General features: G+C 36.7%; 1 protein-coding gene across 2 annotated transcripts in view; it reads right to left on the reverse strand.

Moving 5' to 3' along the window:
• The window catches only part of NOTCH2 (notch receptor 2), a 176,588-nt gene that overhangs the window by 115,780 nt on the left and 48,026 nt on the right, over window positions 1-12,782 (reverse strand). The gene's annotated exons all lie outside the window — the stretch shown is intronic.

Raw genomic sequence — 12,782 nt, forward strand, 5'->3', positions numbered from 1 at the left:
GGTTAAAACAGAAAATGTTTCGTTCCAATCCCTATAGAAAATGCAAGTTTCTAAAATATGTTCACATTCCAAGTCATGGGAAACTGTGATTTCAGGATTATACCTTCTTCTCTTTTTACCCATTAGAGTGGTCCAACTCATTCCTTTGACATTAATTTCCACTGCTCCCCAATTTTCATGTTCCAATCATGCTATTTCCTCTTAAGATGCTTAATTCTCACTGTCAGACCTTTGCCCACACTGATGCCCCTGACAGGGGAGCCCTCCTTCCTTATGTTCCGTCCTTCTGAATCCTATCCTAGTTGGTAGGATAAAACCCAGTTGAAGCTTCATCTCCATGACATGATGCCCACATACTAGAGTCCACACAATCCTCTTCTCCCTTTCCTCAAATTTTATTTTTCAAAGTTGGTACCATAAAATTTAACACTAACTATATTATCTTGCATTGTTATTATACATGTCTTCTCTCCCCAAATTACCTATAAATTCTTCCATAGCAAAGGAACTCCTCCAGGACATGTGTAGGAGTGACATCTCATTGTGTAACACATATGGAAAATATCTTTATGTACAGGACCACGAGCAAATTGCACAAAGGTCTCTCCTGTTCTTTACTGCTCTATTACTTTATTTCTAATATTACTAATACAACTACTCACAGTGTGGATTTCCATGAAGCACCCTTCTAGCACAGAGTGAATGCTCATAAATACTTTATTGGCAACTTACCAAATTACTCATTGCTTTTTTTTCTGATAATAAATATCAGGCACTACTTTGGTCTGATAATAAAGAGGCAGCTGGATGGCACAGTGTTTAGAGAGGTGGACTTGGGATCAGGAAGATCTGAGTTCAAATCCACCTTTAGATATGTATTAGCTGTGTGACCCTGGACAAATCTTTTATTTTACCTTTGTCTGCCATGGCTTCCCCATCTCAAAAATGAAGCATTCATGAAAGCACTTGCCTCCCCGGGTTGTGGTGAGGCTCAAATGAGACATCTGCAGAATGCTTAGCAAACCCTAAATACTAGCTATTATTATTATTATTAATTCTACTTGTAGCTTTCAAAAATGGGGAATGAGAGATATGTTAGGTCAGCCCTCACATGGAAAATATTTCTCAGCTGGAGAAATACCACCACTACTATCACTGGCATCAGTATCACATTTCCACGTCCTGGGTGCTTGCTGCTTTGATCCTGTAAGCACAACAGAATGGTTCTGCTGCCAATCAGAGAGAAGCTTAACCAAGAGCTAAAGAGAGAAAATCTCTCTCTATGTAAAGTCACAAGATGCCTCGGTGCTGGAGCTTTGCCTAAATCTGTACTGAGCTGAAGTTAATGCCTGAGAGTTACTGTTTTGAGAAAATTCCTATCAGCTTTTGCCTCCTCCAGTCCCTGAAACTTGATTTTTCAAAAATCTAATTAATTCAAGGTTGAAATCATGAGTGTTCTAGAATCATCCTTACCACTTTGAACTTAAATACTGTGACTCTTATTTTTAAACTAAATTATTCCATCTTCTCCTTCAAGATGATCAACTCCAGCCTTATTGTCTTTGCTTTCATGAATTTTTTTTAACTCAAAGTCCCAGGAAAGAGATTCTGGAAACATTTTTTTAATCAATAGTATACCCCAGAGTGTACAAATTGAGAGGGTGAAGGTTGTTATTATCAGTCTGGCATTTTCCAGGCAGAGAAGGACTGGGATTCAGTGAGGTGATGTCACTGATAAGTAGTTTCTGTTTACAAACAGATGAGAGATGGGAGAAACTGCAGGGGAAATTTAATTGCTCTCACACCAAGTTGAATAGTAAAATTTCTCTTCGGTATAAAGTCCAACTCCAATACTTCATTCACTGCGGCTCCCATATAGTCTCAAAGATAATGCCAATCAAGCTGCAATGACTTCAAGTACTGCCCTGGCCAGAAGAGAGGATCAGTCTTACTAAGTATGGAGGGACTTACTCCAGAGAACTCGAGGAAGCACTCTTTAGGCATGAAACAAAAATTTTAAATGACCCTTCGTTCCAGGCTCTATCAGTGGGGAAATGGTAGAAAAAAAGAGTTGGGAAGGAGGGAAACCACTGTTTACTTACTGAGCTGGCAAGAAGCAGTGATTTATGTGTTGGTCCTTTAAATGGGGGATCTTTGGCCAATGACCTTAAATGAGTAAAGAGGTAAAAATTCTCAACTTCTCTTCATTCCTAGATCTTAAAACACAGGATTTTTGAGTTTAGAGAATTTGAGGTCATGACTGGTGCCTGAGACTTTGCTAACTGTGATGTATCAGACAAGTTAGGTGTCCAAGGAAGTAAAAGTGAAGAATTTGGACTCCGAATGAGCTGTTTGAATTGCACCTCTATCGTTTACTAGCTGTGTGATGGTGGACAAGCCATTTAACATCTGTTTGTCTCAGTTTCCTTGGCTATAAAATGGGTATAATTATAGCAACTATTTCACAAGGTTCTGAGGCTCAAATGAAATTATATATATATATATATATACACATACATGTGTGTAAATATAATATATACAACCACATATCCGTATTTATATACACATATTTTGTATATATAAGCACTTTGTGGTAGAAGAAATCATAGCTATTATTATCTGTGACAGCTATTTCCTCTACCATACATATCACAGCCTCTCCAAGCTTATTTGTCCTGGGAGATTCTTTGCCCATTATCTTCCCATAAATACTTCAAGGTCCTTCTCCTGCCTCATTAGCTCAAGGAATCATGAAGGCTATCCATGAGAGGAGCATTGCTTGGAAGAAAGAGTCTTCCATCAAAGAGTCAGAAGGATCTGTAGGTGCGAGGTCTTCCTCAAACATTTACTAACTGCATGGCACTCACTAGGATCACTGCGCTGTTTTATTTCTTTCTTTCAGCTCTGTAGTAGGGATGGTTACAGGGTTATTGTGATACTCAAGTGAGTTGGAAGTACTCTCTCAAATGAGTTATTTAGTATCTGTTGTCTTTCCTGCTTTCCCATCACATCTTCTATGTCTTTTTATGCCTCCTCTTATGGGCAATGCGCCATACATCATTAGTAACCTGATGAGGCTAACCCACCCACGGAATGCCTCTTTCTATTGTTCATTTCATCTAATTATATGTCATTTGAGTGCTTCCGAATTTAGGCTGTTCCATGATTTACAACTGCAGAGCAAACCCTGAGAATACTGGTATTTAAGGGATGGACTTTTGCAGAAAAGGGTGTTTGGGATGATAGACTCTTTACATATATTAATTTAACCATCAATGCTTAAAGAAAAAAAATTAGCCATTCCATGCAAAAAATAAAAGTTGAGAGTAAAAAGAACATATGTATGTATCCCTTCGACATCACAACATTCCCTGTGGTGGTCTTGATATATCACAAGTTGGCATAAGAAATTAAATGGGAACTTGGGGGGGGGTTGCAGAAGCCACAAACAACCTACAAATGACAGAGAAAAGGTTTAGAAACTCAGAAATGCATATAGGGTACTGTGAACACCCCACAAAAGAAAAATTTCAGACTTTTCTGGTTCAAAGGGAGATCTAAAAAATTTTACCTGTTTTTTTTTTCAGATAATAGCTGAACTCCTAACCCTGGTGATGTAAAAGGGATACCTGAATTTGGGATATTAATAGAGTTCTAACTCAACTATCTACTATTTTCTAGACACAAAGGTAAATTTCTGTAGAAATTCAGCCACAGACACAAACTGTGTGATCCTTGGCAAATCATTTAATGTCTGCTTGACTTTCCTCATCTATAAAATGGGAGAGAGTAATAGTCTCTTCTTTCCAGGGTTGTTGTAATGAGGCAATATTTGGAATGAAGATGAAATGGAATAGAGACAATATCTGGGAAGCATTCTACAAACAAACCTTGAAGAGCTAGATAATACTAGCTATTATGATTATTAATTTATATACATTTTTGCCAAATTATATTACATTTACATTTATATACTTGCTAAATTACATTTCCTAACATTAAGTTAGGAAAAGCTAAAATGTATGACAAAAACCAAAGGTTGGCTAAAATATTCTTAGACATAGAAGGGAGAACAAAAAATGTGCTTTCTTATATCTCTTATTTTATTTGTTTTTAGAGCTTGATGCCATGAAATTAATGGTGATGATGCTTAACTGAATCAAAACAAAAATGGTACTTTATCAAGGGCATTGATAATTTGGAGATAGTGTAGAAAGAAGACTGGTCAAGCTCATCCTTATCAGAAACATTGACCATTTGCAGGCCAAGACTGATCAGTTTGGGCTTTTTTGGTATCCTTTTTCTCCTCCCTTCTCTGCCTCAATCTTTGTATCTGCTGCTTTCAGAGACTCCATCCTTAAGAAAAAAACACAGGGAGAATCTACAAATTGTCAAATGAGGTTATTAAATCATGGCATCAAACTTGCCTTTAGCAATAAGTTTCCCAGGGATGGCATACACACAAATATGTGTGTGTGTGTATATACACACACATTTAACATTTTTTTGGTGAACCAGTTAAATATGGAGTTAAAGAGTCTGTTTCTAGAAACTCCTTTTGAAAACATAGATTGAAAATTGGGACAGAACCCTCTTTCCATATAAACAAACTGCTACTTGTATTGTGCACATGGAAACATTTAGTTGATTAACATGGCCTAGAAAGTAAAATAGCTGTGTTTCCTGGCACCTATGTAGTTGAAAAGATAACATTAGTAATACCAAATTCAGCTGCAGTCATTCGTGCTGTCAGAGCCAAAGAAGGGAAGTAAATACTTTGAGGTTCTCATTAAGTTAGTCTTTTCTGCATTAGATTTTCCATCACCAAAACCCTTTACCTTCTCCTGCCCCCCCCCACTCTAATACTTTTTTCACATTCACTTACACTGAGCTTTTAAGAGAGTGGAACTATCTTGGGAAAATACATGATCACCCCAAGTTAGGCTGATGCAAATGCTTACTGTTGCTAGCGAGTGCAATGTATTCACGTTAGATAAGCTTGCCTAGTGTCCTTCCCATTCTGAATGTTGCAACTGAATGTGAAGCACAGTTCTGACCACATTTCTGATGTGAAAAAAAACACATTTTATAAACTTTCTCAACTTGTTCTGCCCTTCCATTTCAGAGGACCTTTGGAAAGCTAACAAAAATATTTTATGTGTAAAAAAAAGAGCTGGATTCTGGTTATACCACAAGTCTTAATTTAAAGGGAAAGAAAGAAAGAAAGAAAGAAAGAAAGAAAGAAAGAAAGAAAGAAAGAAAGAAAGAAAGAAAGAAAGAAAGAAAGAAAGAAAGAAAGAAAGAAAGAAAGAAAGAAAGAAAGAAAGAAAGAAAGAAAGAAAGAAAGAAAGAAAGAAAGAAAGAAAGAAAGAGAGAGAAAGAGAGAGAAAGAAAGAAAGAAAGAAAGAGAGAAAGAGAGAGAAAGAGAGAAAGAGAGAGACAGAAAGAAAGAAAGAAAGAAAGAAAGAAAGAAAGAAAGAAAGAAAGAAAGAAAGACAGAAAGAAAGAAAGAAAGAAAGAAAGAGAGAGAGAGAGAAAGAGAGAGACAAAAAGAAAGAAAGAAAGAAAGAAAGTAAGAAAGAAAGAAATGAAGGAAGAAAGGAAGAAAGGAAGAAAGGAAGGAAGGCAGAGAGAAAGAAAGAAAGGAAGAGAGAAACAAAGGAAGAGAGAAAGAGAGAGAGAAAGAGCAAAAGAAAGAAAGAAAGAGAGAGAGAGTGAGAGAGAAAGAAAGGAGAGACGAAGGAAAGGAGAGAGGAGAGAAAAAGAAAGAATGGAAGAAAAGAAGAAAGGAAGAAAGAGAGAAATGAGAAAGAAAAAAGAAAGAGAGGAGAGAAATGGGAATAAAGAAAGATTAGAGAGGAGAGAAAAGGAAGGGAGGGAAGGAAGGGAGGGAGGGAAGGAAGGAAGGAAGGAAGGAAGGAAGGAAGGAAGGAAGGAAGGAAGGAAGGAAGGAAGGAAGGAAGGAAGGAAGGAAGGAAGGAAGGAAGGAAGGAAGGAAGGAAGGAAGGAAGGAAGGAAGGAAGGAAGGAAGGAAGGAAGGAAGGAAGGAAGGAAGGAAGGAAGGAAGGGAAGGCTGAAGGGAGGGAAGAAGGAAGGGAAGTAGGGAGAGAATGAGGGAGAGAGGGAAGGAAGGAAGGAAGGAAGGAAGGAAGGAAGGAAGGAAGGAAGGAAGGAAGGAAGGAAGGAAGGAAGGAAGGAAGGAAGGAAGGAAGGAAGGAAGGAAGGAAGGAAGGAAGGAAGGAAGGAAGGAAGGAAGGAAGGGAGGGAGGGAGGGAGGGAGGGAAGGAAAGTAATCCAAATTCACCCTTTTTTGTATGTTATTGCTAATAATAAATTGTATAAATTCTGCAGGTCATTTTCCTTGAGGCCTCAGTTTCCTCATCTGTAAAATAAGGATCATGGGTGTAGATTTCCTCTACAGTTTCCTCCAGCTCTAGAATCCCACAGAGCTTCTTCTGAAAAGTATAGGCGCTAATGTTCAGGTAATTGTTTTCAGAGTTTCAAAATGAGTTGCCAAGCTCTCCAAAAGGGTATCAGGATAATCTTTGGCAATCCAATCCACCTGAGGAGCACACCAGCGGAGCTGCCCCGCTGAGGCACTGAAGGATGAGAACAGTTAATAACGTCCTTAATTCCAGATGGCTTTGCTTTGGTCTGATAATGAATATCAAACTTTGATCTGACATGGAAGAAATATACTTCTGAGTCTCAACAAATTGAGGAAGGAGGAGAGAGTATTAGGTCAGCCCTCACTTCTGAAAATGCTTTCAGTGGGAGAAATAGCACCATCATCTTCATTCCCATCCTTAGTGCAGGCTACTCTGAGCAGATAAGAACGGAATAATTCTGGGTGCCTCAACTTGCTAGGAGTTAGAGGATTTTAATCAAGAGAAAATGAGGGCATTGCTTCAAACTTGCTTGGGCTGCTTTTTTTAAGGAAGCCTTAACCTTCCCCATTAACTCCTCCCTCCTTCTAAATTCTAAGGCATCAAGCAAAATTGTTGATTAAACATTTAATGAATATACTGCAACAGCAGATTAATTTTAGGTCAAATTTAATATGGAGCTGAATTGTATTTTTATGTGCTGCATCTCCATTTTATTGGGGCTCCTGGTGTAATCAATGAGTACAGTCCTTTGATGCCCATTTTAAGAGACCATTTTAAATGATGAGAGAGTTTTGTAGTCATTCTAAGCTTTACTTTTATGATACTTTTGACCATATTTTGCTAGTCAAGAACACAAGCTCAAATTATAACATTGTTACTGTGAGAAAATGTGACCCACTTGACAATGTAATTTTCAGGAACACATGGTAAAAAGCAGGAAACTATAACACCTAATTCTAAGGCGTGAAACTTGATCACTCTTCTCATTTTGGTCCCTAATAGTTTGTTTCCATCTCCGCCCCCAGTTTTATGTTAGCACAGCATATTACAGTTTTCAAAGCTTTTCATATGCATTTTTTCATGTGATCCTTGAAGGAATTCTTTGAAGTCTATACTAAGGCAGGCATTTTTTATTCCCATTTGCAGGTGATGGAACTGAGAGAATTAAGAGGTGTTAGCAAAACTAGCACTAGGGAATGAGAGAGTTCAATCAACAGCAGTCTTCCTACTTTCTCTCTACTGGGATTTTCAAAATGAATTATCATCACTTGAAAACAGGCCCCTCATCAAATCTCATATTTAGTGACTTTTGAACCAAAGCTTTGAAAATAAAAATTCTATCCTAAAGTACAAATGGGGACAATCAAAATGAACCAAACTTATAGGGAAGAGAACAAAAAGTCACTCTTGCCTCTTTCGTGTGATTTTGGTCAACTCATTTCTAAATTCAAGCCTTGGTTTCCTTTTCTGTAAAACGAGGAGGATATCATTTCTGGTATTCCATTGCAGATCTAAATTCAGGCTGTTGTGAATTATTCTGGAGTCTTTCAATTTCCAAAAGACATTTAAAAAGGGGGGGGGTCTTTTAAAAGCTCATACATTTTTTTTTTTTAATATATTTTATTTGATCATTTCCAAGCATTATTCGTTAAAGACATAGATCATTTTCTTTTCCTCCCCCCCACCCCCCATAGCCGACGCGTAAGTCCACTGGGCATTAGATGTTTTCTTGATTTGAACCCATTGCTTTGTTGATAGTATTTGCATTAGAGTGTTCATTTAAAGTCTATCCTCTGTCATGTCCCCTCAACCTCTGTATTCAGGCAGTTGCTTTTTCTCGGTGTTTCCACTCCCATAGTTTATCCTTTGCTTATGAATGGTGTTTTTTTTTTCTCCTGGATCCCTGAAAGTTGTTCAGGGACATTACACCGCCCCTAATGGAGAAGTCCATTACGTTCGATTATACCACAGTGTATTAGTCTCTGTGTACAATGTTCTCCTGGTTCTGCTCCTCTCGCTCTGCATCACTTCCTGGAGGTTGTTCCAGTCTCCATGGAACTTCTCCACTTTATTATTCCTTTGAGCACAATAGTATTCCATCACCAACATATACCACAGTTTGTTCAGCCATTCCCCAATTGATGGGCATCCCCTCGTTTTCCAGTTTTGGGCCACCACAAAGAGCGCAGCTATGAATATTTTTGTACAAGTCTTTGTGTCCATTATCTCTTTGGGATACAGACCCAGCAGTGCTATGGCTGGGTCAAAGGGTAGATATTCTTTTGTCGCCCTTTGGGCATAGTTCCAAATTGCCCTCCAGAATGGTTGGATCAGTTCACAACTCCACCAGCAATGAATTAATGTCCCTACTTTGCCACATCCCCTCCAGCATTCATTACTTTCCTCTGCTGTTATGTTAGCCAATCTGCTAGGTGTGAGGTGATACCTCAGAGTTGTTTTGATTTAAAAGCTCATACATTTAAAATTCACATTTTTAAGTTCCCTAACTCCCCCTCCCCAAGATCCTACTCAACTTAAATTGCATTAGACTTTTTCTTGAGAGCAAGATCTGGGGTTCTTAGGGTCTGGTTTTTCGGGAGGGAGGGCCCTTTATATTCCTTGTGCTTAGGAAAATGTCTGCTACACAGTAAGCAGGTGCTTGATAAATGATAGTTGACTTATGAAAGATTTAATCAAAGCAATGTCTTATGCATTTACAATTTAGAGAAAAGCTTACAAGTTAGAGGCAGCTGGCTGGCTTATCGGATAGAGAGCCAGATCTGGAGTTGGGGGACATGGGTTCAAATCTGGCCTCAGACATTTCCTAACTGTGTGACCCTGAGCAAGTCACTTGGCCCCAATTGCCTAATCTTTACTATCCTTTTGCCTTGGAATCAGCACTTTAAAAAAAAAGGGAAAAAAAAAACCTTTACCTTTTGTCTTAGAAGCATTGATTCTAAGGCAGAAGGTAAGGGTTAAAAAAAAAAGGAAAAGGAAAAACTTACAAGTTACAGACAGGCTGCAAGCAATTATAGATTTTGGAGAGATAACCCCCACTGGAAATGTAGAGCAGAACATATCTGCACAGCCACATGAGTTTTATTAAGATCGCACAATACACGTAGCCACAGTAGCTGAAGTGTGTACCTTCCCACAGGTTTGCCCTGCTTTGTATCCTGACACATGAACAGGACACAAGGACTCCTAACAGTACGAAAAAAACAATTGAAATGTTTGCAAAAAGAATTTTTTAAAAATCCATTTATCCTCATCTGTCAGCATTGATATTATCAGGGACTTCTATAATTTCCATAAACAATCATTATGTTTTAGCTGAATCAGTAGCATTATGTTCTTTAAAAAGAAAGTCTTTTCAGATAGCTGCTACTTTGCAGCTATTTTCTCTCAAATCCCACCCTCCATGCTAAAGATCTGGCTTTTCTTTTTAAAAATCCACATAGCAGTCTCTTAAAACAGGCAGACTCTTACATGCCCTGGATGCCTGATAGACATTTTGTCAGTCTGCCAAAGGTTTTAATTTTCATTTACTACTATGTGCTTTGAGTGAGCTGTTTCCTTCCTATTGCTTACTGATGAGCAGACTTTCACTATCTAGAGGGAAAAAAGTCATTTTAAAAATATGTATTATTTTTAATAACTATTATCAATGCTCTAACTTCAAGGTTCTGAGTAATTCTGCATCTATACACCATTATTATTCTACAAATTTAACAGATTTTTATGTCCTAATTTAAGCTTTTCTAGATCAAAAGATTTAGAGTTAGGAAAAAAAACTCAAAGATAAAGTGGGGCAAAAGTATTGCAAAAACTCCCAGTGTGCCCAAAACCAGGTTAAAATGTCATAGGGGAATGTTGTTTTTTCATTTTAAAAAAGTTTTTAATTTTCTAAAAGTTGATTTTTTAAAAAATACAATATAACATAGATGATGTGAATGTTTGGTTTTTGAAGACAATATGCAATGATAAATTTCTACTTGAGTCTGACACCATTGATCTGGAAGATGAATCTTCTTATCTTACAGACAAGGAAAGTAAAACCCAAAGAAATTAACTGATTTACTCAAGGTGACACAACTAATAAGAAAAGAGTTGGGACTCAGGTCTATAGATGTCAAATTCAGCCCCCATTTCCATTATCCTTTGCTGCTTGGACTCAGGAGTCCAAAAGAAAGGGAATCATAAGCAGTTTCATGCAAAGCTGTGCATAATGACTGCCCATGAAGGTTCAGGAATTATTCCCATAAGAATACCAACTATTTTCTCAAGAACCAAAGTCCCAGGAAATAATGGAGCAGATTGAAGTTATTCAATAGTTGACAGAAGTACTTCCATTCATTTCCATCTGAACTGCTGACATATAGTTACAAACTCACTCAAAATGGCACCCGTGAAGTATCCCACTTGATGCTAGAATCATCAAGGATGCCACTTGATGCTAGAATCAAGCTCCCAAGAGACAAGAGTACTAATTATCCAAGACAAATAAATAATTACTAAAAAAATATGAATACAAAGCAGGTACTTCAAACAAGAGAGTAGAACTATAGCCCAATTCTAAAATGTGAAATTTGACTATCCTTCTATTCTTTCTCAATCATTTGTTCCATTCTTGGTCAAAAAAACAACAACCCTATATTCTTATAGACAAAAAAAAAGGTAGCAGGACACCATTTTTAGGTGGTATTTAATGAGTAAACAATTTATAATTACCTTTTGTTATTATTTAGTTAGTAAACAATTTATAATTACCTTTTATTATTATTATTTAGTGAGTAAATAATTTATAATTACTTTTTATTATTATCGTTTAGTGAGTAAATAATTTATAATTACTTTTTATTTCCATTTAAACAACATACAGATATGAAAGTGCTATTATAACACCTTCAAAAAACTATTCACATTTAGTTAAAAATAGTATTTCCTGCCTAAAAATGGCTCATTTTCTAGCATTAAAGAACCCAGATCCAAGTGCCCAAGAAGACTCGGTTGAAAAACCATTACTAATTCTCTCCTGATGTACAATCATCATTAGTCAGGATCTATGGATTAAAAGTTGATAATCATAAATTAGCCTAATCTATCTGAAAAGGACTTTGTGAAACTCAAAATGAGATACAGCATGTAAAGTTCTTTGTAAACCTCAAAGCACTATCTGAATGTCAGTTATATTATTTATTACTTTATGTGTTTATCAAGTCATACCATAACTAGAAAATACAGAATGAATGCAGAGTTCTCAGCAACTGGGGAAATGGCTAAAAAAAGTCATATATGGATAAAAGGGAAGATACATGTCAAATATGAGGACTACAACAAAGAGCAAAGAATCAGAGCAATAGGCATGGTGGGTTTCTCTGTCAGTAAAATGAAGGGATTTGGCAAGAGTACCATGGAGACAATGAGTGATGGGTTTGAAGTCATAAGACCTGGGTTTAAATTAAATTAAATAAAACCTCTGATGCTTACCACTTGACCTGTGTGTGTGTGTGTGTGTGACTTTTAGCAAGTCACTTAATAACACTTGTGGTTCCCAGTTTCTTCATCTATAAAGTAAAAGAATTGGACTACATAGTTCTGAATTCTTTTCCAGCTCTAAACCTATGACCCTTTGACTTCCAATGTCTTTTTCATTATCTGAATATCTATATAAATATATATATATATATCTTCTAGCTATAAAAATCTGTAACCATATAAAAATTATGTACATATTTATAATAGCATCAGAATTTTTTGAAAATACAAAAGGAAAGGAGAGCAGAAGGAGATAAAGAAGAAAATACAGCATTTTTGTTATTTTGTTAAAAGTTAATATGCTTTAAAACACTGTAAATAAGTTTAGAATTTATAGTTTTTTATTTTTCTTAACTGATGGAATGTCTGCTTTTGTTAATGGTTACTAATTTTAGAATTTTCTTACATGTGAAAGTTCTATTTTTGCTAGCAAAAAAAAAAAAGAAATTCCATGTATCAATCACTATTTTACCGCTAATTTCCAATACAAAATTATAAATTCATACCCAGGATGTTGTGAAGTAGAGAAAATTTGGGGATCAGCAGATGAAACCATAATGTCCCATCCAGGAAAGATACAGTGACTGGTTATAAAGCTGTGTTTGTAGCTTGTCATAGTTGTATGAAGGAAGAAATTGGGTGTTTCTGGGCTGTTAGTGTAGATTCCTATTAAGTGTGGCAGGGAAAGGAAAGGGGGTGGAGGAAGAGGGAGGAGAACACTGCCACGTGTGTTTGGAACATGAAAGAAAAGGGTTCTTAGCATAGTCTCACAGTGCTTCAGAGATTATTTACAGAAGGAACTAAAATGAATATTTACGTTGCATTTTAGAAACTGGTCTTAGATGACAGGAAGGA

The sequence above is a fragment of the Monodelphis domestica genome, chromosome 2 (assembly GCF_027887165.1).
Source record: "Monodelphis domestica isolate mMonDom1 chromosome 2, mMonDom1.pri, whole genome shotgun sequence".
NCBI classification, from domain to species: domain Eukaryota; kingdom Metazoa; phylum Chordata; class Mammalia; order Didelphimorphia; family Didelphidae; genus Monodelphis; species Monodelphis domestica.